Here is a 12,694-nt window from a genome sequence, read left to right on the forward strand (position 1 = left end):
GGTTAAATTCAAGGAGCCAGTTGCTGGACCAGGCTTGTAGCCTGTCCAGGTCTCTTTGTAGTCCTGCCTGATCCTCGACCGATTTGATTCTCCTCATTAACTTCACATCATCTGCAAACAAGGACACTTCTGAGTCTATCCCTTCCGTTATGTCATTCAGATATACCAAAAACAGCACAGGCCCTAGGACTGACCCCTGTGGAACCTCGCTTGTCACAGGCGCCCACTCTGACACCTCGTCACGTACCATGACTCGTTGTTGCCTCCCTGTCAGGTATTCTCTGATCCATTGCAGTGCCTTTCCTGTTATGTGTGCCTGATCCTCTAGTTTTTGCAGTAACCTCTTGTGAGGAACTGTGTCGAAGGCCTTCTTGCAATCCAAGAAAATGCAGTCTATCCACCCCTCTCTCTCTTGTCTTACTTCTGTCGCCTTGTCATAAAACTCCAGTAGGTTTGTGACACAGGATTTTCTTTCCCTGAAATCGTGCTGGTTGTCGATTATTCACTTGTTTCTTTCCAAGTGCTCCACCACTCTCCTCCTGATGGTCTTCTCCATGACGTTGCATACTATACACGTTAGTGACACAGGTCTATAGTTTAATGCCTCATGTCTGTCTCCTTTATTAAAAATTGGGACTACATTTGCCATCTTCCATACCTTAGGGAGTTGCCCAATTTCAATGGATGTGTTGAAGATCTTTGTTAGTGGCACACACAGCATGCTGTGTGTGTGTGTGTGTGTGTGTGTGTGTGTGTGTGTGTGTGTGTGTGTGTACTCACCTATTTGTACTCACCTATTTGTGATTGCAGGGGTCGATTCATAGCTCCTGGCCCCGCCTCTTCACTGATTGCTACTAGGTCCTCTCTCTCCCTGCTCCATGAGCTTTATCATACCTCGCCTTAAAACTATGTATGGTTCCCTCCTCCACTACTTCACTTTCTAGGCTATTCCACGGCCTGACTACTCTATGACTGAAGAAATACTTCCTAACATCCCTTTGATTCATCTGAGTCTTCAACTTCCAATTGTGACCTCTTGTGTCTGTGTCCCATTTCTGGAACATCCCGTCTTTGTCCACCTCGTCTATTCCGCGCAGTATTTTATATGTCGTTATCATGTCTCCCCTGACCCTCCTGGCCTCCGGTGTCGTCAGGCCGATTTCCCTCAACCTTTCTTCGTAGGACAATCCCCGTAGCTCTGGGACTGGTCTTGTTGCAAGCCTCCTTTGCACTTTCTCTAATTTCTTGACGTGCTTGACTAGGTGTGTGTGTGTGTGTGTGTGTGTGTGTGTGTGTGTGTGTGTGTGTGTGTGTGTGTGTGTGTGTGGTTTACCTTAATATAGGTATAGAAACAGAATTATGCGTGTGGTGCTCCGTCTTCAGTGAGCGGTTAACAAGCAAGTAATTTTTGCTCAGCTCTGTCAGGTCATCAACCCCGTCATGGTGTTGTACGTGCCCTTGGAGAGTCAACATGTTTTACGTGTGTGTAATTATCTACCTGAGTTTGCAAGTGTTTAGTTCTAGCTCAACACGAGCGATACCTGATGATATCACTGAACTCAATTTTACCTCTGGTAACATTTTGAGAACCTGAAGCCTCGAAAAGAATGAGAAAACTTTAGGAAATACAAATTTAAGATTTTCTTTTACGCTATTTATATTATTTTCTTTTCTTGCAGCCCCTTTTATGGAGTAATGATTTTGACAGTTTGATATCTTTGAATCTAAGCCTACATAACATTTTCATAATAAATTCACTAACATGATAATTTTGAAAATTGCATTCAGCTTCTCAGAGTCGGAAGAAATTGTCATCATTCATCAGTATGGTCATCCTCTTTGCGGTTATTCTTCGACACACCTATGCATTATCTCTGATTCATGAAATTAAGACACATGTGCAACATCTGGGTATTTTTATTGTAGACGTTTCGCCATCCAGTGGCTTTATCAATACAGATTCTAGGACATAATAGGAAGACAGTAGAACTATATACAAAAGATGAGGTAATCAGTCCCTCGGCCTTGGAGCTAACTAACTGTGAACACTAACTCCAAGGCCGAGGGACTGATTACCTCATCTTTTGTATATAGTTCTACTGTCTTCCTATTATGTCCTAGAATCTGTATTGATAAAGCCACTGGATGGCGAAACGTCTACAATAAAGATATCCAGATGTTGCACATGTGTCTTAATTTCATCTTGTCGGTATTATATATCATTCTTGCACATCTCTGATTCAACCAGCAATTTAAGCAAATTTTCTCCTGAATTACCAAATATTTATGTCTCATCTGCAAACAGCAACATTAACAGTTCTCTCGTGATTAGTTTCATTATCTTAAAAGACCAATATTTATTATTATAATTATTATTTATTCATTGGAAGCGCCAAGCCCGTAGGGATTATACAGCACCAGGGAAACGAGATAGAATTAGGTTTGATCCAAGGAAGAGGAGCAACAATTCAATTTCTTGGATTAAGAGCCTTTCCCTAACAGAAGGCACTCCACTGAAAGGCCTCCTTCTCTAAGTTACGCTTCGGTTTAAAATATTAACCCTCTTACACTGACCGAATAAAAACTATTTACGCCTTTCATCAATGTATCATCTATTTCATTGATTTTTCAACGTAATTGTTTTAATCCTTGAAGTTCTAGATTAAAGGATGTTGTCTCATCGAAGCTTCTTTTAAAGACCAGCTCTAAGAAACGCTATGACCCACTCCTTTTCAGGATGAGACCCACAACAATGGATTAACGTCCAGCTGCTTATTTGCTGCTAGATGAACAGAGGCAGTAGGTGTAGAGTAGTCGATGAGTCGAAATCTGCCTAATAGGGTTATTGAAGCTAAAACCTTGGTCAGCTTCAAATTTAGGTTAGATAAATACATGAGTGAGAAGGGATGGATTTGAGTGGGACTTGCACATAATATAACAGGGTTATCAAAGTTTATTACTTGGGTAGCAATGAAAATAGTCTGGGCAAATATTTTTGTTAGTGGGTTTGAGTTTGAGAAGAACCTGCCAGTAGGCTTACTTGTTCTTCCTTTCTGCGTCTGACATTCCTGTCAGACACAGTAACATCTTGAAATCTTAATATAGGGAATTTTTTACTTGCCTAATTTTTAGTCATGACTTACTTCCTCATTTAGATTTGTCAAATGTGATAACACCTACGACTGCTGCACCTCACCTGCCTGCAGTATATAAGCCACTTCTTCGCACATATACTGTATTCTTTTCAAGATTGATGGACTGATTACATCGACTCAAGACTGAGGGACTGATTACCTCAAACTCCTTCTTTTCTTCACCATTCTCCATTGTATGGACTGATGAGGCCACTGTGTGGCGAAACGATTCCTCATTAAAGATACCCAACTCTTGAACATGTGTCTAATTTATCTTGTGTAATGACACCCATTCGTTTCTACTCACCAAGAATTGAATCTGGGTCTCTCTTCCCTGTACTGTGCTAGATGCAACCACAGTGGAACTCGGTGTTTGAACCTAACTGGTTCCTAAGCGGTGTTCGAACTGCGAAAAGTTCAATGTCCGAAACTGTTTCCCAGTGTCAGTGTACTCTGATAGCAACTTATAACAGATTGTTTCTTAACAAGCCGACGTATTGTTCACATTCTCACAGTCTCAGGTCTTCCCTGCACTTGTATAACAAAACATTTCTTGGATAACTAAGTAGTTGTCAACGTTGGGGATTGCAAAAGCCAGTGGTAAAGTGTTGAGTCATCTTCACTAAGAACAATAGTGAAAATAGTTATTTACTGAGTATGATGAATGGTGATACCGCAAACTTGCGTGTGGTGGCTCCTCTGTTTGTTCTTACTGTTAACGGCACACCCAAGTCGTTCTTGTTACCCCAAACTCGTACAACTAAGCATATATTTTTAAATACACTGAAACCCTATGAGCATTTATTGGGTCTAATAGTTTTTGTTAGGTAAAAGGACACAAGTGCAACTAATGTGACATTTTATTGTGGCAACGTTTCGCTCTCCAGGATCTTTATCAAGCCGTTACAAACAATATACGGACACAGAGGGTATATAGGCTTAGAGTGGAAGGGTAATATTAGTTGTAGTAGTATTAGTATTGTATTACTACTTCTGCTACAACTAATATTACCTCTCCACTAGTATTACACCTCACTCTAAGCCTTTATATACCCTCTGTGTCCATGCATTGTTTGTAAAGGCTTGACAAAGCTCCTGGAGAGCGAAATGTTGCCACAATAAAATGTCACATTAGTGCACTTGTTTTCTTTTACCTAATTTTTACCTAACATATTGTCGGTAATTCTACCAACATACGTTTTGACTATGACAATCCTTTCACTTGAATTTAGCTGTTGACAGAAATCTCGAGTGACGATCCTTACTGCTGGCAGTATTTACAAAGCAACAGACTAAACCAGCATTCATTTCTGAGGGGAAACAAGAGAATTAGAGTTTCGAAAAAATTTCTGAGTTTTTAGAAGTTGTTTAGAATTGCGTCTATGTGTTTAAAAGTTTTTTCCGGGAAAGAAATTCTGAGCATTAAAAATTTGTAGATATATTTTCACACTGGATGAATTCAATTACTAAGTGGTTTCATTAGGATGTAGATTAAATTTGTTTGTATTTATTACTCATTTTACTTCAAATTTTAAGTATTTTTCTCGTGCTTTAGGTATTATCTTAATGTGTAAAAGAATTATTATCGCATTTGCTGTGTTTGTTTCGTAAGATGAAGTCTCGGATATTTCTAGAACTAGAACTAGAAGGGACTCACAGCTAAGAACCCACCAGGGGCGAGGGTGAAGTGGGATAGATGGAGGAGAGGATAGACTAGGGATGAAGGAAAAGAGTCGGGGCTAAACCCAACCGCAAAGCATTTTAAAGTTTATATCAGGCGTGAAAGAATGTATCCGTTTCAGCTCTCTGATGGATATTAACTGCAAGACTGTGGGCGAAATTGGGCAAAAGGTGAGAGTTTTAGTGGCCCCAAATGACAACAGGCAAGTAGCTCCACTGTACTGCACAGAGAACGCTCCTCCAAGGCAATGGGAGTTAAATCGAGCTAAAGAGATAAAAATATATGATGCGAAGATGGTAATTTACTTTAGGACATTAGAGCGTGGAAGAAAAGCGAGGAAAGGAGCAGAAGAGTTCAAAAGAAGAGTAAGATTATAGAAAAATCAAGTGTAACGAGGAGGAGCAAGGTTGTAAAGAGCTCAGAAGAGATTAATATGATTGTGAGGACGTCTAATAGAGTCGTAAAGATAAGAAGTCCAGTGCTCGTGGTATGTCTTAAATCTTTCGAGTTGACTTTCACATAGTTTTCCAGAAAACGGTCAAAGCTGGTATGCAAATTCTGAGATGGAGACTCGCTTGTGGCAAAATCATCCCACTTCACTTCTGGATACGTTGGAGCTTTAATGCGTTAGTCTTAGCAGTGTCAATGCAAGGAAAGTGTAAGTAATGAGAGACCTGATAAGAGCTGTATAGAGGTGTAACTTGGTGGCCGGACGTGCACCTCTCAATTTATAAAACTGAGAGAGTGCAATCCCAGCAACAGCTGTTTTGGATGTGATGCGGCTTTAATATTCAGCCTGGAGTCAAAGGTAACTCCAAGGACTTTTTTTTTATATTTTATTTAAAAGGCAGTATACATACAATTCACATACAGTTATAAAAATAGAATCTTATCCTATAAAAATAAGGTATATAAAAGAAAAACAAAAACAACTGAAGGAGAGTACTAATACTCACACTCTATAGAAAGTTAACAATACATAACATAAAAACAACGTCTAAAACTCGAAAAAACAAAACTGAAAAAAACGCTACTAAGGTAAACCATGGTAACCAAAAACATTACTTGAACAACAAAAAACAAAAACAAAGATAACAATGTATGTTTAAACCTTTAACACCGTTTAAACTAAACTCCCCCCGTCCCCAGCCATAAACTCCCCCCGTCCCCAGCCATAAACCCCCCTCCTTCCAATAAAACAATATAGTAACAAAAATTGACTACGAAGAGTGCACAAAAAAAATCATTAACCCTAGAACACAAAAAACTGCCATAACAAATAAAAACGTAAAAGATGCACCAAAGTACTTAAACACAATATAATACTAAAGGCTACAACTGCCTTGTAGCACAAATAACCACCACAGAATTACACAGGAACATAAAAATTATATAGCAAATTACAAAACCAGTACCATCACATAAAGAACATTAAAACCACACAATTATACAATTAAAAGGTAAGAACATACATAAAAACTCCCATAACCTTGTAACCTTTTGGTTTCGAACAATGAGATTCTCCGAAAGAAAAAGATCAAGTTAGAAATAAAATTTTCTATCACATACAAACATAATCGAAAGGGATACAATTGATCTCAATATAACTTCCATAACGATACCATAAACAGGTATGTTACACTTTCCACGTATAAAAACCAACAAACATAACAATATGCCATGGCCTAAAGAAGTGTCTCACTTTTTATTTATTTATTTATTTATTTCCAATTTGTGCACACATACAGAGGTACAAAAAAAATACAGATAAGAGCAGCATGCCAAAGCCACTTATACTATGCATAGCATTACGGGCTGGCTTAAAATTAACTTAAGATTAACTAGGCAATGATTATTATTATTATTATAATCAAAAAGAAGCGCTAAGCCACAAGGACTATACAGCGCTGCTACTAAGCAATGATGAAATCAGTGATAAAACATTAATGTAAACAGATAACTATAAAGCACAAGTGAGTATTACAAAGACAGGTCATATGGTTGCATTCAGTTAGGTAGTGATTCTGTTAGGTAGTGTATTTAAAAAATAATAAAGTTAGATTGGGTTTTAGGTTTAACATTTGTGTGATATAATTGTGAGAAACATTTAAGATATACAATTTATAATGTTCAGTTATTCAGTATTTATTTGGTTTTGGGTGAGTAAGTAATCTTTGAGAAGAGACTTGAATTTATAAACAGGTAGTGTTTCTTTTATATTTACAGGTAATGAATTCCAGATTTTAGGGCCTTTTATGTGCATTGAGTTTTTGCATAGTGTGAGATGGACACGAGGAACATCAAAGAGTGATCTGTGCCTTGTGTTATGGTCATGTGTTCTGTTGAGGTTGGCAAGGAGATGTTTGAGGGGAGGGTTAATATCAGAGTTAAGTGTTCTATGTATGTAATAGGTGCAGTAATAAGTATGGATGTTTTGTATGGTGAGTAGGTTTAGTGTATTGAATATTGGTGGAGTGTGCTGCCTGTAGTGAGAATTTGTTATCATTCTAACTGCAGCCTTTTGTTGGGTAATTAGTGGTCTGAGATGGTTAATTGTTGTTGAGCCCCATGCACAAATTCCATAGGTGAGATAGGGGTAAATAAGAGAGTGATATAGGGCCAGGAGGGCTGACTGTGGAACATAGTACCGTATCTTCGATAGTATGCCTACAGTCTTGGAAATTTTCTTAGAAATTTGATGTATATGTGTATGAAATTTGAGTCTATTATCAAGGTGGATTCCTAAGAATTTTCCCTCTGTTAGTTTTGTGATAGGTGATCCATTTATCATTATGTTAAGAGGGACATCTGTAGCTCTGTTACCAAACTGAATGAAGTAGGTTTTGTCAATGTTTAGTGTAAGTTTGTTAGTCCTCATCCAGGTAGATATTTTCTGTAATTCGGTATTTACAGTATTGGCTAGCGTGACTGGGCTCGGGTGAGAGAAGACGTATGTAGTGTCATCTGCAAATAGTGTGGGTTTGAGTAATTGCGAAGCATTTGGAAGGTCATTTATGTATAGGAGAAAGAGAAGAGGGCCAAGGACACTTCCCTGTGGGACACCAACTGTAATTGGTTGTGCAGAAGAGTTTGCCCCATTTGCGTACACATATTGGCTTCTGTTGCTGAGGTAAGACTTGAGGTAGTTGAGGGAGTGCCCTCTTATACCATAGTGTGACAATTTTACGTGGAGCAAGTCATGGTCAAATGTATCAAAAGCTTTACGTAAGTCAATGAAGATCCCCAGTGGGACTTCTTTTTTCTCTATTGCAGTGTATATATGTTCTAGCATGTGTATAATAGCATCATTAGTATTTTTATTAGGCCTGAATCCAAATTGGCAGGGGTTGAGTATGTTTTGGGAGATAAGGTAGGAGTAGATTCGTTTATGAATTAATTTTTCGAAGATTTTTGAGAGAGGGTGTAAGTTGGATATTGACCTATAGTTATTCAACTCTGTTTGGTCTCCTCCTTTGTGGATCGGGGTGACCCTTGCTATTTTGAGTACTGTAGGGAAGGTGGAGGATTCAATGGATTTGTTAAAGAGTGTTGCAATGATTGGTGATAGCACTTGTGACACTTTTTTGTATATAAGGGGTGGTAAGGTATTTAAATCTCCTGCCTTGTTTTTTAGTGCGTTGATAATAAGGGAGACTTCGTATGGGTTAGTCGGAGCTAGGAACAGTGTGTTCGGGTAGTTGCCGGTGAGGTAGTCATTTGGTGGGGTATCTGAGCTTGGGATTTTATTGGCAAGGTTTTGTCCTATAGTGGAGAAGAAATCATTGAGTCTGTTTGCTGTTTCTGTTGGTGGGAGTTGGGGTTCATCTGTTTTTGCTAATTTTATTTCGCTATTTCGTGATATCTTTTTTGTTCCCAGAATTTCTGATAGGGTTTTCCAGGTCTTTTTTATATCACCTCGTAAGTTGGATAATCTGTTCTCATAATACAATTTTTTTGCCCTTCTTATCAGGCTGGTTAGGATTAACGAGTAACGTTTTGTTTGGTCTCTGGTTATGTGACCCATTCTGTACTGTTTTTCATATTGGTGTTTTGTATTTATGGATTTGAGAATGCTGGGTGTTAGCCAGGGACTGTTCAGTCTCTTTGCTGTCATCTGTTTAGTTTTTTTAGGGCAGTGCTTGTTATAGAGGTATTGGGTTTTTTTTAGAAAATTATTAATACATTCGTCAATATCTGTATAGGTTTCTAGCTCAGTGTGCCAATCAATGTTTGCTATTGCTGTTGTGAAGTTATTAATGGCTGCCTCATTGTGAAGTCTGAAGGTGACTTTAGTAGTGTCTTGGGGTAGTTTACCAAGAGTTGTTATGAGGAAAGTAGGGTAGTGGTCTGTGGTATTATCTGTAATTATGCCTGATTTTAAAGGGGATATGGTGTTGGTCCAGATGTGGTCAAGTAGGGAAACACTAGTCTCTGTAACTCTTGTAGGTTTTGTTACTGTTGGTAGTAACATACAGTTACTCATTGTGTTTGTGAATTCAGTAACGTGTGGGTCCTGGTCTTGCAGGAGATTTATATTGAAGTCACCTGAGAGTAGTAAGTGATCTTTGTTCATGCGTGCATCAGTTATCATACTTCCTAGATTTTGACTAAATTGGCTAATGTTTGACTGTGGAACTCTGTAGATGTTTATCAATGTGAGAGGTTTTTGTAGGTACTTTGATTTGAATTTAGCTATTATATATTCCCCATGTTCATCCCTTGTGCAAGTATTAGTGATACATTCTAGTTGGTCTGAGTAGTATATGGCTGTGCCACCCCCTTGTTGATCTGGCCTACAGTTGTGTATGGCTGTGTAACCAGGAATGGCATAGACATCTGTACTATCAGGCTTTAGCCAGGTTTCAGTTAGTGTAATGATGGACATATTGGCATGTAAGGAATTTAGTAATGCTATGAGGTCATCGTAATGCTTGCTTAAAGATCTGATATTGTAGTTAAATATAGTTATGTTGTTGTTGGCACTGAGAAGTGCCTTTGATTGTTCTGCAGTGTAGTAATTACAGTTACTGTTTGATTCATTTAAGTCATTAAATAAGAGGTTGGTATCAGGATCAATGCTTGTAATCATAAGATTTGTAGTGAATCTATAGTTTGAATTAAGTATAAAACAAAGTAAATAGTCTTAAGCTAAAATAGCACCTGGATTATTTAACAAATGTAAAATAATGAGCTAAGGGACTAATACAAATAAAGTGATGATCAAATAGTGGAGCTTGGGAATATGATAGTAGGTAGTACTATAAAGGTAATTTTTTAAAGTTAGAATTATAGTATAAAATTATAATATAAAAGGGACTAATATAGGTTGTGGTGACCAATAAAGTGGCAATCAAAAAAAAGAGCTTTGGAATATAATGGCAAAATTGTGAACTTATTCTACTTTAGCACCTAAGAATAGCACCTTGATTATTTTAACAATTGTGAATATATAAACTAGGATAGTTATATAAAGCTAAAATAAAGGAGAAAATATATAAGGGACTAAAATTAAGTAATGGTAAGCAAAGTTAAATGGACAGATGGTAGGAATTATAATATAAACTTATAATATAAAAATACAATTTGAAATGGTACTTGCAATTGCACTAGAGTCTGGTATAGGTTGTTGACAAGATCAAGATTATACCTAGATTTAAATTGACAAAATAAAATTCACAATTAAAGTACCAAAAGAATAATAGTAAAAAAAATAACAATAGTAATGTCTTGATTATAATATGATAGTAAGAGGGTAGACAGGTACACAGGTACAAGGGATAATATAAAGGTTGGGGTTGAATATAAAAACTTGAAAATTTGGCTACAAAATGTTATGAGAAGTATAAAATAATGTTTAATGTACAAAATTAAAATTGACTGGTAGTACACAGGCAGAGCCTTACTACCTCAAAATTAAAAACCATGAAGACTCCTGACACTTCAGAAAGCCCCCTCTGCCAGCCCCTGACCCTATTGCATTTACATTGATCCCAAGTTCACACTGCCCATGCAGACCCAAACCCATACTTGAAGGCCAAAATAAAAAAAAAACCAGCCCCGTATAGGCCTTAGGACCAACCCCCCACCATACCCCCCTCATGCACGACAACTGCACTCCACATTCTCCATAGCTGCGGCAAACAGACTGGGAACAATTTGTCAATGGTCTCAATGCTCACACCCCACTTAGCCGGGCATGGAGGGACATAAATAGAATTAAGGGTAACAGAACTGGGCAGATCGCGCACCCTCATCCCTTGCATAGGGCGAATGAGTTAGTCAGTGCTTGGGCTGCTACATCTAGCTATGACAGTCTTCCCAGTACCACACAGGCGAAATTAATGGACAAATATGATGCAAGGGAGAGACTTGTTTGCTTTATGCTCAGCAAGGCAGATGACTGCAACATTCCTTTCACTAATTATAAACTTGATGCAGCACTAACTAAGGGCAACTCCACGTCGCCTGGTGAGGATGGTATTACTTACAACATACTAAGATTGCTGTGTCGAGTACCAGGTAATCCTTTACTTGAATTATATAACATGAGTTATGTCACTGGGGAGCTCCCTAAATCATGGACCAATAGCCTCATTATTCCCATTCCGAAGCCCAATCAATAAAACTCATTTCGCCCAATATCCCTTACTAGCTGCTTGTGTAAAACATTCGAAAGGATGATTCTTAATCGTCTTATGCACAGAATTAAGGAATTCTTGTCACCCCGGTTGCATGGCTTCATGCATGGAAGGAGTGTGCATCATTGCATTACCACCTTTCTCACTCTGCACACTGACAGCTCATACACTACGTTCCTTGACCTTAAATCCGCTTTTGATGTAGCCAACCGACATGTAATCATTAGTGAACTTGCCAGAATGGATGTTGGAGGATGGTTTCTCCGCTGGATTAAAGGTTACTTGTCCAACAGAAAGTCGTCTGTGTTGTTCCAGGGACATAGAACTGTAACTAAAGATTTTGAATTAGGAACCCCACAGGGAGGTGTGCTTAGTCCCACCCTTTTCAACATTTTGATTAATGCCTTACTTAATGCCATGCCTAGCCAGCCCCATCATTATATGGTTAGTTTTGCTGATGACATAATGATTCACACCACCGGATTCTCCAACACCCAAAACATTCTTAATCATGTACTAGCCTCGTGTCAGGACCTGGGGTTAATAATCTCAGGGGATAAAACAAAGATACTCAACAGGCGTCCTCCTCGGCAGAGAGGCACAGTTCGTCAGATCCAGTTGCATGATGGGTCTCTTCTAGAATATGTAAGCAGATACAGGTATCTAGGCTTTGAGGTTGCACTACTTGGACCTGTTGTAACGAGACTTTGTCGCCAATACAAAGAAAGGCTGAGAGCACTTAGAGTTGTGGCAGGTTTTCATCCCAGGTATGGTGCTAATGTTAAAATTGTGAAAATGATGTATCTTGCTTATATTAGATCATTGGTTGATTATGCGGCGCCACTACTTGCACTCTTGTCTGACTGGAAGCTTGGAGGGCTGGAAAAACTGCAAAACGAAGCAATGAGGATCATCCTAGGATGCCCTCGTACTGCCAAAATTTTAAATATGCGGAAAGAACTTAATATTCCAAGCATTAGAGATCGTGTTACTGAAAGAAATATCCTTATTGGGGTCAATATGCTTAGGCTAGCCCATTCAAACCCCTGCACAGAAGCCCTCCAAACTTTCCTCAGCACTGGTGAACATCCTTCCAGATGGATCGAAAAAACTGGAACCGACCTCCGCATGAACCAGCTACATGATCTATATCAAGTTAGACAACAGAGACATTTCCCTGCTCCATGGGATATTACCCCATTTCAAACTACCATTCCTCCATTTCCCCCCAAAACTCTTCT

Source organism: Cherax quadricarinatus, chromosome 68, assembly GCF_038502225.1.
Source record: "Cherax quadricarinatus isolate ZL_2023a chromosome 68, ASM3850222v1, whole genome shotgun sequence".
NCBI lineage: Eukaryota > Metazoa > Arthropoda > Malacostraca > Decapoda > Parastacidae > Cherax > Cherax quadricarinatus.